The sequence below is a fragment of the Pleurodeles waltl genome, chromosome 8, assembly GCF_031143425.1.
Source record: "Pleurodeles waltl isolate 20211129_DDA chromosome 8, aPleWal1.hap1.20221129, whole genome shotgun sequence".
NCBI classification, from domain to species: domain Eukaryota; kingdom Metazoa; phylum Chordata; class Amphibia; order Caudata; family Salamandridae; genus Pleurodeles; species Pleurodeles waltl.
In genome coordinates, this window is record NC_090447.1 from 397,391,715 (window position 1) to 397,406,237 (window position 14,523).

Genomic DNA, 14,523 nt, shown 5'->3' on the forward strand with positions numbered 1-14,523 from the left:
AGTTCTTGGTCCGAAAATCGTGGATGCCTTTGGGGTGCCATGGGGTGGTGTGGGTGAGGTGTGGGGTGGTGTATGTGATGAGGAGTGTGTTGGTATTGGTGCTTTGTGCTACTATGTGGTGTGTGTGATGGTGTAGTGTGCCTCAGTGTGTCTTGCTTTGGATTGTCTGCTGTGTCTCTCTCTCCTTCTCTCAGTAATTGGGGTCGCAGGGGTTTGTGGGTGATGTGGGTGTGTGTTTTATAGTTGGTTGATTGTGTGGGAGTGGTGTGTGTATGTGTATCAGGTGTGTGTTTTTCAAATTGTCCAATGTGGCTGTGTTTTGGTGATGTGTGTGTATTCTGACCGCGGCGGTGTGTAGCGCCAATGGAATACCGCGTTTGAATGACCGCCGTGTGGATTCGTGGGTCGTAATGGCATGGGCGTATTTCTGTTGGCGTGACGGTGGAGGTTTGGTCATCTCCAGTTCATCGCTGCCCGCCGATGTGGCGGGCTGCAGTGGAGGATGGATTTTTGGAGGTTTGGCCGTTGTGGGTCAGAATGACCGTGGCGGTTGACCGCGGCCGCGGCGGTGTTATGGCGGTCTTCTGACCGGCGGTAAGGGCATTTTACCGCCGAGGTCAGAATCACCCCCTAAGTCAGAAGGTAACTTTTTAACCGAGGCCTCCCGCGACTTGTAGCCGAGCAGGGCTCCATCGCGGTCGGCCTGAAAGTTTGACTTTGCCCCGGTCGAGGTGCAACCAGATGACCCGATTGGCGCTTTTTGTTTCTAAGCGCTAGAAAAGTAATAATTCTTTAAAAATTCATATCTCCGGTTCCCCTGAACCGATTTTAATCGTTTTTGTGTCATTTTAAAGATAAAAATATAAACTATTTTTATAAATTGGTTTTGGATTTTTAAACTGTTTCCTGTGTTTTATTTAATTACTGTTTTGTGATATTTGAATGCTTTACACTTTGTCTCCTAAGTTAAGCCTTGACGCTCGTTGCCAAGCTACCAAGGGTTGAGCTGGGATTAATTTACTGAGACCTAAGTGTACCTATGTGGAGGTTAGTGGCTTGTTGCTAGGTGTAGGTACCTACCAATAACCCATTTTCCAACATAATTGGAAGCAGCGACGGGATCCTGTACTTGTGTTCAATATCACGTTACAGTTTTAGGTAAAACAAATTAAAAATCCTTTAAATTGTCCTAGTGCAAAAATTGTTTTTAATTTTTAAATTGGATTAATTTCAATTATTGAATTTTTGTAATTTTTCTAAATTCTTGTTTCCAATTTTTGCAAAAAGTTTTTGTTGACACAAAACTAGGGAACCATGGAGCTTGATCTGGCTAGCCTACCCACACTGACAGTAGTCCAGCTTAGGGGGTTGTGTATTGAAAGAGGGTTGCCTGCAACCACTGATCTCAGGAAGCAAATCCTGATCACATCCCTGACAGCATGGGCTGAGGCCCAAGAGGTAGAGTCAGAAGAAGCTCCAGAGGAGGGAGAAAGAAGGGAGGATGCTAGCTCTAACCACTCAGGGGAGGGAAGGCATCTGAGCCTAAGTGAGGATGAGGAAGAACGGTCCTCAGTAAATACAGTCACTAGGGGCAGATCCAAAGCTAGTGGTGGGAAGGGGGTCCTTTCAGGAGGAGAGAACCCATCCATCAGAGAAAGAGAGCTGGAGGCCCAGCTAGCATACATAGCTTTGGAAGCAGAGAAGCTGGCCCTAGAAAAGAAAAAGTGGGCATACAAAGAGAAAAGAGATGGAAGCAGCGATAAAGAAGCTGAGGTGTCCATGGGTGGGGGAGTTTGCCCCAGGTTACCCAAGGGGGTAGTTCCTGCTTATGTAGAGGGGGATGACATACATAAGTGGCTGGGGGCCTTTGAGAGGGCACTCCAAATGAGAAGGGTTAGGCCTCAATACTGGGGTTCCCTTTTGTGGGAGTTGGTCCCCAACTCAGGGAGGGATAGGCTTCTGACCTTAAGGGGGGAGGAGGCAGATTCATACCCTAGTATGAAGAGGTGCTTAGCCAAGAAGTTTGGTCTGACCCCAGAGCAATATAGAATGAAGTTCAGGGACACCCAGAAGGTCAGTACCCAGTCTTGGGTTGACTTTGTGGACATTTCACTAAAGGCACTAGAGGGTTGGATTATTGGTAACAAAGTAGATACTTATGAGGGGTTATACAATCTGATCATGAGAGAGCACATCTTGACCAATTGTACCCAAGAAAGGTTACGCCAGCATCTAGTGGACTCTAAGCAGACCAACCCTAGAGAGCTAGGGGAGGCAGCTGATGAGTGGTTGAGAACCAGGGTGGTTGTCAAGTCCCAGGGGGGAGACTCCAAGAAGGGGGGAAGGGGGGGACAGGTCCCCAAAAACCTAAGGAGGGAGGTGGTAAGCCCACCACAGAGACTCCCTCTGTACCCCAGAACCCTAAGAAGGAGGAGAGTAAATCCCACTCTGACCAGCAGAGACAGTTAGACCCAGGGTTAAAAAAGCTCTTGGACAGTAGGGCTTGCTTTGACTGTCAGCAGACAGGTCACTTCAGAGGAGATGCAGCCTGTCCAAAGAAGGTGGTTAGCACTGGGCTGTCCAGTGTAGCCATGGAGGAGGACTCCTCAGATGATGAAGTCCTCCTAGCATTGAGCTGGGAGACAGGACCAGATGGTAAACTGGTGATCCCTGAGGGTGGAAGTAGGCACTTCCACCCCATTCAGGTGAATGGGATCCCTACCACTGGCCTGAGAGACACCTGTGCCAGTCACACTATAGTGAGTGACCGGTTAGTGACCCCAGACATGTATGTCCCAGGAGAGACAAGGAAAGTCAGGATAGCCACAGGGGAGGTCACCACCAAACCTGTAGCCATAGTGCCCCTAGAGAGGGAGGGTATCCTTGACTGGTTTAGGGTGGTAGTCAGTGCTGACCTCCCCCTAGATTGTATCCTGGGCAATGACCTCCCAGAGGTGAGTCTGGTCCCACATGGGGTGGTCGCCCAGGGCGCCCCCCCAACCCAAAGTCCTGGGGAGTCAGTCCCTACAGTTAGGAGACAGGGGTCCCCAAGAAAAGGAAAGAAGAAAAGGAAGGGTAGGCCACTCTTAAAGAGAGTTCCAGGGAGCCAAAGGCCTTCTGCCCCAGTAGGGGGGGAGCCCAGAGTTGGCACTGGTGAGGCCTCCCCTGACCCCAAGGAAGTCCTGAGTAGTCAGGCAGCTGTCCAGATGCAGGGTGTTGCCCCTGCACTGACAGAAGGGAGAGTGGAAGGAGGGTGTCTGCCACAGGAGGTGGTAGCCCCCCACTCTAGACAGCAAGAGGGGTGCCAGGACCCCAAAGTTGCCCCTAAAGCAGCTCAGCCACCTGTCAGTGGAGAGCTTAGGGTGTGGTTCTGGGTACTGACAGCTGTCAGTAGCCTCTGCTGGGTGCTAGCCTTCCTGGCAGCACTGTACTTGGCCTGGGAGGCAGACCCCAGGGCCAATAGCAAAGTAGGCCCCCTGACCCTGTTGGTCATGGTGGGGTTGCTCAAGTGTTGGGTGACCTCTTTGGGTAAGCTAGGTGTTGCCCTAGCAAAGTTAGGAGTAGGGGAGGTGGGCACCTCACTACCCAAGTTGGCAGAGAGAGAGGAGGAAGACCCCCCTAGAGGGAAGTTTCAGTTTGAAATGGGTCCTTTCATTGTTGGGGTGGGTTCACTACCCAGAGGGAGTGACCCTGACAGGAGGATATAAGGCAGAGTAGGCCCTGCAAAGGGACAGCCAGTTTTCTTCACTGTCTTCCGCGCCTAACAAGCCAGGAAGACTCTCCCAGGGTTGGGCTGAGTCTCCTGGGCGTGTGGGCTGGGGGGGGTTGTGTGGGAAAACAGGGCTGATTGCAGAGGCCCCCTAACTTTTTGCCCCCATTTTCCACTTTATGCTGGTGTTTTCCTGACTCTGATGGTGCCCTGGGTACTGCTAACCAGTCCCAGGGCCTGTGCTCTGTGTAAAATCAATATGCAAATTAGGCTAATTATAATTGGCTAAGTGAACCTACCTATAAGTCCCTAGTATATGGTAGGGCATGTAGGTTTAAGGACCACAGCATAGGTGGTGCACACCTAGATGCACTGCTGAGGTGCCCAGTGTCATTTTAAAAGCAGGCCTGCCTTGCTGGCTGCTTTTAAATTAAAGTTATATGCAAATTCGACTTTGGAATTAAAGGTACTTCCAAAGTCTTAAACTACCTTATTTTTACATATAAGTCACCCCTAAGGTGTGCCCTATGTGCCCCTAGGGCTGGGTGCCATGTAACTATAAGCAGGGACTTTATAAAAATAGGTTTATAAGCCCTGGTGAGGTAAAAACAGCCAAATTCGTTTTTCCCTCATTGAAGTAAATGGCCTTCAAAGGCTAGAATGGGCAGACTTTATTTTAAATTTTAAAGTCTCCTTAAATGTTACATACCAAGAATTTGGTATCAAATTAATTGTTGTAATAAATCCCACAACTTCCAGTTGTTGGATTTAATATAACTTGTTCAGGTAAAAAGTTTAGACTTTACCTAAAAAGTTGCCAATTTCAGCTCTGCATTGTTTTTGCTGCTGTGCTCTGATTGGCCAGCCTGCAGCAGCTTCTGCCAGGCTGCCTTGATGAGGTGTGAAGTGGCCTGACTTCACACAAAGGAATGTGCTTGGGGGAGAGAATCTCCCCTCAGCAGATGGTGAGGCAGGAAGGGGGAGGGCGGCCAAACTGGTCTTCAAAGGCAGAGAAGGACATTTGGAGCACCCAGCAACACCCCCACATCCTGCAACCCCAGACAACTAGGTGCCCCCTTGATTAGATTAGGAGAGGGCAGGAGAGGGGTGTGTTTATGATTTTTAGCCACACCAGTGGGTGGGCTCAGCCAGATGTAACCTCCAAAAATCAGATTCAGACATTTGGATTTTTAGAGACTGTTGCCTTTTGGGATGGATTTTTGCCACACTTCCCAGGAAGTGGTCATCACAGGGGGACGACCCTGTACCTGATTGGAGGATCAGGACCCCCCTGCTTTTCACCCAGGAGCAAGGATAAAACTGGCAGACCTGACCCCACACCTCAGATCCCTACCAGATTTCCACAAGAAAGGAACTAAAGGAGAAGAAGGACTGCCCTGCTGGACCCCTGGCCTGCACCTGGAACCTGCACTCAGAAGGACTGCACCAGCTGCACACTTGGGCTTCACCACAAGAAGGACTTTGCCTGGCTTCAACTGGTTCAAGGAGGGACTCCCTGTTTGCTACAGGTGAAAAATTGCTAACCAGAGTCCCCTGCACCAACTCCTGAAGAAAGCGACCAGCTGACCACTGTCCAGTGGCCAAAAAGGAGTTTGCGCCAGGTGCATTCTGGGAGTTGAAGTCCGCACCCCCCAAGGACCATCACAGAACTTCTGGACCCTTGGGGTGAGCTGTGGACCCCAAAAGAACCTTAAAAGAACATCTGGGTGAAGCCCCAGAAGTTTGGAAAAGATTTGAGAATTTTTGGAAAAAAGCTCCAGAGAGGGACCGACCCGCCGCGGAAATTCTAGCCGGCTTGCCTCAACCGCGACCCGGGCTGACTTCGTGGTTCGTCCCGGTAAAGAAAAACATCCAAAAAAGAGACTAAGTCCGAACGTAAAAAGTTGACCGGGACCTCCCAGCCATCGTATCCGAGAAGGGCTCCATGGACGTCGGATCAAGATCCAGGTTTACCCCGGTCGAAGGATTTTCATCTCGAAAAAACGACTAAGTCCGAAGGTAAAAGTCTCCACCGAGGAAACCCACATCGCGTATCCGGACAAGGGCTCCAGGAGGTCGGATTCAACTGGCAGGTTCGTCCCGGTGAAGAAAAACTTCAAAATAAAGACTAAGTCAGAAGGTAACTTTTTAACCGAGGCCTCCTGCGACCTGTAGCCGAGCAGGGCTCCATCGCGGTCGGCCTGAAAGTTTGACTTTGCCCCGGTCGAGGTGCAACCAGATGACCCGATTGGCGCTTTTTGTTTCTAAGCGCTAGAAAAGTAATAATTCTTTAAAAATTCATATCTCCGGTTCCCCTGAACCGATTTTAATCGTTTTTGTGTCATTTTAAAGATAAAAATATAAACTATTTTTATAAATTGGTTTTGGATTTTTAAACTGTTTCCTGTGTTTTATTTAATTACTGTTTTGTGATATTTGAATGCTTTACACTTTGTCTCCTAAGTTAAGCCTTGACGCTCGTTGCCAAGCTACCAAGGGTTGAGCTGGGATTAATTTACTGAGACCTAACTGTACCTATGTGGAGGTTAGTGGCTTGTTGCTAGCTGTAGGTACCTACCTGCCCTACCAATAACCCATTTTCCAACAACGGTCTTCAACTAGTTTCCAACAAATAAATTGTGTATTATCAACTACCTTTGGAAGTGACTATCAATTCCCCTTCACCTCGTGAGGTCCCTCTTCTGCCTCTGGTTATTTTCTCGCTATTTATTTTTCTTCTAATTCTTCACACACTTCTTTGCATGATGAATGTGAGTTTCTGCCTGGCTAAAAAAGACTTACCTGATTCCCCCGCAGTCCTACATTTGGATTGCCATTTAACTGTATTTCCTCTTTATGTGGATTGAGTTTGTCACAGTATTCTTCTTGATTTAAAATGAACATTCCCTTCCAGAACACACTCTTCTGATCTGGAAGTCGAGGTGTTGAAGCCTCATTCTTCCTCTCGTATTGTGCAAAAAAACCTGTTCCTTGGGAACATATCTGCATTTCCATGTTCTGATGTAATTGTGTGGGATAAGGTCCTATTTGATATTTTTTGTTCTACTGAAACTGCAGATACTAGGGCCCATGTTTATACTTTTTTAGAGCTGCATTTCCGTCGTTTTTTGACGCAAAATTGGCGCAAACTTACAAAATACTATTGTATTTTGTAATTTTGTGCCACTTTCACAGAAAAGAATAACGCAAATGCTGCGCTAAAAATGTATAAATATGGGCCTTTATGTTTTTAAAACATCAATGGACGATGTTGAGAAGTATGCTTTTGTAATTGGAAAGATTTGTATTTGAACTCTGCTAATTCTGGTGAAATGTTTTGTTTCCAACATTATGCTCACTATTTGATGTTTGTGTGGACTAGAAACACAGTGCTACTTGATTCGTAGGAAACATATAACAATTGCACATGGGGTATAAAATGATGCACATTTGCTAACAGATGCTCAGGTTTGGACACTTACCAGTAATCCGATCTGGATCTTCCACTGTCTGAGGTAGGGGGATGTTTATAGAAGCCACGATGTTATCACGTACTGAAATATGTGTTAGTTAAGTCCTCTCAAGAAGCTGCACCTTCTCAGGAAGAAAACTGCCAAAGGCTGAAAAACTCTCCTTGCTGGGCAAACACTTCGTAGGACTGATGAAAACCAGGAGTCCAGAATCTAAGAGTGGAATTTTTTTGGAGTGAGGGGTTTAGGATCAGCAAGTGGCGGGAGTGAGGGTGTGCGATTACAATACCCTATATTTCTGATGCCACTCTGTAAATACACTTGTGGAGTCAGACGTATGCATTTTCTGTATCCTGCAGTATTCGAAATTCTGGTTGGTGTTTCATACCCAATGTTTGCAGACATGGAATTTGTGTTCAATAGTATTAAAACATTTTCAGTTTTCTTGCTATTAAATACATACAACACTTTTTCGAAGTAACACTGTTTTGTGTATTAGGTTACGCAAACAGTCTCTCAGCCCCACAAGTGTTAGGCGAATGCTATGGGCATACCAAAACAATGCTTATTATAGGAATGCGATGCTCAATATAAGCATTGGGAAATAGGAGTAACTTGAGACACATGTCTTCCGCATTGCCAAGCCTGGTATACCTCATGCACATCCTGCCCTCGAGGAAGGAGAGATGGAACAATTTGTTTACAATGTAGTGCTAGAATGGACATATTACCTTTGACAGTGGACAGTCAGGGGCCATAGGAAGAGGATTAGGAGAGGATCGTGAGGATCAAAGAGAGCATCACAGATGGCAGTCAGTGCGGCGCAAAGAGTAAGCCGGGCATCGTGGATTGGTGGGTTAGAGCTTTGTGCTGGTGGTACCCTCCGAGCGATTGATGCTGCCTAACAAAAGGGTCAGGCGGTGGCTTGCACTGATTTTTGGTGCGAGGGGTGCAGTTCCAGTGTGAACTGAACCATTTGCAGTCATGAAGAGCCCAAAAGCTTGTTTTCAAGAGCCTGAGAGCCACACCAAGGGTCCAGGGCCTGAGATGCACCTCTTGGGGGTCAGGTCCAGGAGATGTTGAGAATCCTTTTATGTCCCTGAGGCTCATATCAGGAGACCAGCAGACAAGCCTTTTGAGTCACTCTGGGGTCCTGGATTCAAGATGAAATTGTATGTCCTGTTCTTCCCCAGGCAAAAGGGTAGAGGGTCAGCTCAACAGGCAGCATTTCTTTCAGAACAGTGGTCCAGCAGAGTGGCAGTCATCATAGCAGTACAGCAGCCCTTCTGTATCCATGTGTCTGAGGTCCTTCTTATATACACAGCTGTACCTAGTGCTTTGAAGTGGGGAGAAGCTTCTAGAGGCATGCCTTTGTAGTGCACAGTTACCTTGTGTTCCTGACCCTGGCTCCAGACTAGCTATGGGGGATATGCAGTCTTCTGAGTAGGAAAAGAACACAGCCTTTAGGTGTAAGTGCAGCTAGGTCTAGCTCTTCCCTCCCATCCTTCCAGTGAGGCCCATCCATTCATACCTAAGCTCCCATTATATGTGGCTGTCTAGTAGGAATAAACAGAGCGCAACTGCCAAGTACACCCAGTCATGTGATCAGAGCACCAAATGGCTAAGGCAAGAAAATGTTAAGTTCCTAAAAAAGGATTTTTTATAATTGCAATGTAAAATTCTAGTTCGCCATAAGCTAAGATTTTAAGTTGTGATTCCAGAGACGTGAAACATGAACTGGTTATCTCTGACCACATGGATATTACACTTATAAAATGTTATAAGGTATTCATTGTTATCCTATGGGAGAGATAAGCCTTGCAATAGTGAAAATGAACTTAAGAGGTTTTCACTACCAGACAAGGTAAAACTTAAAAGTACATGCCCATTTTTTTAAATACACTGCACCCTGCGCTGTTCAGGGCCTTCTTTAGGGGTCACTGATATGTATTAAGAAGGAAGGTTTGGGCCTGACAAAAGGTTAAGTTTGCGAAGTCGACATGGCAGGTTAAAATTGTACACACAGATTCTGCAATGGCAGGCTGAAACATGTTTATAAGGGCTATTTAGGTGGGAGGCACAATCAGTCCTGCAGGGCCACTACTAGCATTTAATTTACAGGCCTCAGGCACGGGTAGTACCACTTTACTAGGGACATACAAATAAATTACATATGCCAATTGCATATTAGCCAATTCTACTATGTTTTACGCAGAGAGCATAAGCACTTTAGCACTGGTTAGCAGTGGAGAGAGTGCACAGAGTCCTAAGGCCAAAAAAAATGAATGCAGCAAAAATAGGAGGAGGAAGGCAGACTGTTTGGGGATAACCCTGCAGAAAGGGCCAGGTCCACCACAGGTTTAAAATAATTTTGGAACATCCTTATCACAATGACTATTCTTCTTTATGTAGTTACAGACTTGTCTATTTGCTGTGCTTCATTCTCGATGGGGTATCACTAGGCTAAAAAGTTCAATTTTATACAAAGGAGTGACAGGTGCGCTTAGTCAGTCCTTCGTTAGGACTGCCACAGTTATGGACAATGGTATAGCCGCCGATGTATCAATACCCGCTGACCATTATGTTATTGAGATCTAAAGTGGCCCACCAGATTTCAATGGATCAGTTAACTCAGGTATCGACAGTCCCATCAGAATTGCAGTGCCAATTTTTATAGTGGTTATGGTAATAACCTATGTTTTTTTCTGTGCTGTAGCGATTGTTGTGGTGTAGCATTACGTTTTTTATGCTGGTATCACTAAATCTATTTGCGTTGTAGGGAAGTTAACTTGATGTGGTACATGCAGTACATTTTGTTGGTCTGGGATGTTTGCATTCATATTTTCCATCGGTTTCCTCCTGCTCAGGGCAAGAGGAAGATTTAGGTGGTATTTCCACAATTCCTTGTTTTTCCTAAATCATGTAATTGCAGGAAATATATTTTTCTCTGACAGTTTTAATACATGCACATATCACCTGGTATTTGTGCCCAATATATATACAGACAGCAATACCATGTGAAATACTCCATGCTGTAAAATGTGCATGTAACATTGCATGCATACATCTTGAAACCGGGCTGAGCAGAGTCAACACATGAAACCATGCCGTCATTCCTCGCCGCACTATTCTTGATTAGGTCATTAATGCGGTAGTCCATCATGAGTTGCTACACCAAGCCCCAGCAACATGGTAACACAAGACATACCATCCATTTTTCAGCCATTTTTATATTAATTGACAGATCTAAAACCCGCCATCACAGAATATATTGCTTGAGCTCGCTCTCTTTGGTTCTCTTTTTCTCTCTCGCACACACACACACACACATGCTGGATAGGGAGTTATAATGAAATCCATTAAATCAATGGAAGACAATGGCAGCACACAATACCATACTGCCCTCTGCTAAATGCTCCCTTTGGCAGCTGACACCATCTGACACATCATCAAAGAGATGCTCAATCAACTCATGCAGGATGCATGTTCCACTCTCAGTAAAATCAATGTAAATCACCTTCCAAATATGCTTTTGAATACAAGTGCGCTCTGCCCTGGTAAAGTGACTAAAGTACAGGGAAACAGAAGAGCTGATAGGTGAAAGACACAAGCAAGTGAGTCAGTTAAACCACCACCACATATCAAATGTATCCATACCAGTTACTTAGTAACAAGGAGATACGCTTAGATGATCATAACAACTATCAGTGTGCTATAAGAAGCTGCACAACATAAGTAAGGTTGTTCGCATTTGCAAAGTCTCCTAACTTACAAATGTGCAATTTGTTTTCGAAACACTGTCAGCTTTGTGCAGTGCAAATCTTAAGTTAAAAAACAAGCATATGCAATGCAATGGGTCTCGAATTTGCTCAAGTTAGAGCTAATAGTGTTGTAAATTCCTAACTGAACTTTTCTTGCTAAATAAATTGAAGATGAAAAGTAAAACAGTTGACATAAGCAAGCCAATTCAAAGTGTCACAGCCGCCATGAGCATGAGGGCAAAGGAGAGACACAAAAGGTAAAAGAAGTTTGCTCACAGCCAAACGTATAGGCAAACGTGCAATTATCCATGTAACAGGGTTGATGGCCAAGGCAGTAACAAAACTGCCCCAAGGAGGGACAAACGTGAAGCATTTACCAATGATAACAAAGGATTTTTGAAAGACAAGCCCATGAACGAGTGATAGTGATGGGCGTGCGGTGCCCACATATAGATTACAACATGTCAGATCGCTTGCACCTTGACCTAAAAATTGCCCTTACTGTGATAAGGTGATGTAGTTGAACTGGCAAAACTTGGCAGCTGTCTCCCAAAAGACCCTCATCCCAGCGCACTGCATGCACTTTTCTCCACACTTTGCATTGTCGCCTCATACAATTAGCCTCTATTTGCCCTCCTCAGCAAGGCCATTTCGCCATGCATGTTCAATTAGCAGTCCTCTATCCATGCGCTATCCATGCCACAGCCTCTGCCCCATCCTCTAGCTTCTTCCATGCAACTTTCCACTAACAGGGTATTAAAATGCAGTCCCTGGCAAAAAAGAAAAACCCAAAAAGTGAACAAATTATCCAAAACTTCTAATTTGAACTAAAGTTGCAGGATTGTAGGAAAAGATTTTATCATTGCTCTCCCCTAGAGTCTTCACATTACGACTGCTGACAATGACGTTAGCAACAAGACGAGCACCACGTTTGACACTCTTTCTGGAACTGCATACAAGGAGGAGGGGGTTACTAGGTTTCACTAAATTCTGCTAAATACTGCACTAAAAAAACACAAAAATACTGCATTTAAAATATGACCCTTACTTTGTTGTTTCATGATGTGAATTATCAATAAGGTCTGTCCGATCGTCTTAAACAATACTCTAGATTTAGATATGTTGTCCATTATAAAAGTGGAGACAAGAGGATGTTTTAATTATATCTTTCCCTGTCAATGAAGTTTCAAAGCCAGCTGCTTTCAGAACAGAGCAATATATGATAAAAACTACGAACTTGTTTGAATAGAGTAACTATTTTATGGGGCACAGTTTCTTGCTTTTTTCTCATTTACAACAGATGTCAGAGTACATCACCAATTCAGTGTGGGCCATTTTAGATTTAGGTAGCGCATGTGTTTTAATTTGAAATTTATTGATGAGTGTTATGTGTTTTGAATAATGAGCTTATGTAGAAAATGAATAATGTAGAAAAATAATACACCTGTGTTCTGGAAATGTACTAATTGATGATTAATACTTATGAAATATTGAAATGTATTAGACTAATGGAGTAATATGTCATATTAAGGGTTATGAAGTATCCTCTAGCTGTATTAATTGTAGGCCTTGATTTAGCAAGTGTCCTGGCCTAGTTTTGACAGGACTCATGCAGAAGCAGTATTTCTAGGCGGCTAATAAAAATGCTGTCAGAGTGAATTAAACTGTGAAATGTCTATTGTCTTGTTAAAACTGTTTAACAGAAGCTTTTAATGAGAACTGACTGCAAGGAGATGATGTTCCTGCTGGTGTAACAACTTATGTGTAATGTGTGTGAGAAGTACTTTCCGAGGACAAGAACAATGAAGACACTGACTGGTGCTGAAAATGCAATAATATTGTTACCTGACGAGCCAGGTGATGAGGATATCAACTCCATGTGAATAGAGAAATATTAGAATTCATAGATTTGGTGAGGGAATGTTATTGGATAAAGTATAAACATACGATTAACTGACCAATAGGGAATTAGGGATGGTTTAGGTGACTTTGATATAACAACGTGACAGAGGAGAATTATACAGACTAGAGAGAGACTAGAGATTCGAGAATTCGACATTTAAGACGCAGAGATCATAGAGTAGAGGCTTGAGATTCATTCTGTCATTGGGCTTGTTGGAATTTGCCCTTTTGCAGGGACATCCCCAATTTTTTTGCCTCCTGCCTCCTATTTTTTCTGACCTGTTTCTGTTGGCTTTTGAACTCTGAGCACCTTACAACTGCTAACCAGTGCTAAAGTGCATATGCCCTCTGTGTAAATTGTATGGTTGATTGGTTTATCCATGATTGGCATATTTGATTTACTAGTAAGTCCCTGGTAAAGTGCACTAGAGGAGCCCAGGGCCTGTAAATCAAATGCTAGTAGTGGGCCTGGAGCACTGGTTGTGCCACCCACCTAAGTAGCTCTGTAATCATGTCTGGGACCTGCCACTGCAGTGTCTGTGTGTGCAGTTTTAACCTACCAATTCTACTTGGCAAGTGTACCCACTTGCCAGGTCTAAACCTTCCCTTTTCTTACATATAAGACACCATTAAGATAGGCCCTAGGTAGCCCCAAGGGTAGGGTGCAGTGTATGGTTGAGGTAGGACATATAGTAATGTGTTGTATATGTCCTGACAGTGAAATACTGCTAAGTTTGTTTTTCACTGTTGCAAGGCCTGTCCCTCTCATAGGTTAACAGGGGGGCTACCTTTAAATATGATTAAAGTGTAGATTCCCTTTGGGAGCAGATAGACATGTGGAGTTTGGGGTCTCTGAACTCACAATTAAAAAATACATCTTTTCGTAAAGTTGATTTTCAGATTGTGTGTTGGAAAATGCCACTTTTAGAAAGTGGGCATTTTCTTGCTTAAAACATTTCTGTGACTCAAGTAAGCCCACTTCAAATGGCAAAATGGGTATAAGAAGGGCACCCACAACCACAGACTTTAGAACACCTCCGGAAACCAAGAGGAACCTCTGCCTGGAGAAGAGCTGAAGAGCTGAGGAAGAAGAGCTGCCCTGCCTGTGAGTGTGCTTTGTGGAGCTATCCTGCAGTTGCTGCTTCTGTCTGTGCTAGAGGACGAAGACTGGATTTTGTGTGCCTTCCTGATTTTGAGATTAATCTACATGACTTTAGTATTGTTAATATAAGGGAAATAAACTTACTAAACTTTTAATGAAGGTGTGGTTATTCATGGCTGAAAGGTCATGGTGTGTGACATTTACTTACTCCATTGGTTATTGATTTTATTGATTTTTAATGATTGTTGATTATTGTGTATTGATTATTGATTCAAGTACTAGAGCTATGGTAAGAACTTCTTAATACAAGTCAAAAGGTTCATCGACCTATACGTGTCCCCTTGTAAGTTTACTTATTAAGGTCCGACATGCTAACAGTTGTAGTAGCAGACTGATGGTTTGTCTCTTTAGGAGCTTGCCATAGGTGTAGGATACAGAGTGATAGGTGTTAACATTTGTGGTAAAGAGACTGATGATTGGTCTCCTTAGGAGCCTACCATAGACGTGGAGTATACAGTGACAGGTGTTACCAGGTATGGTAGCAGTTTGAAGCTTGTCCTTTTAAGAGTTCACTATTAT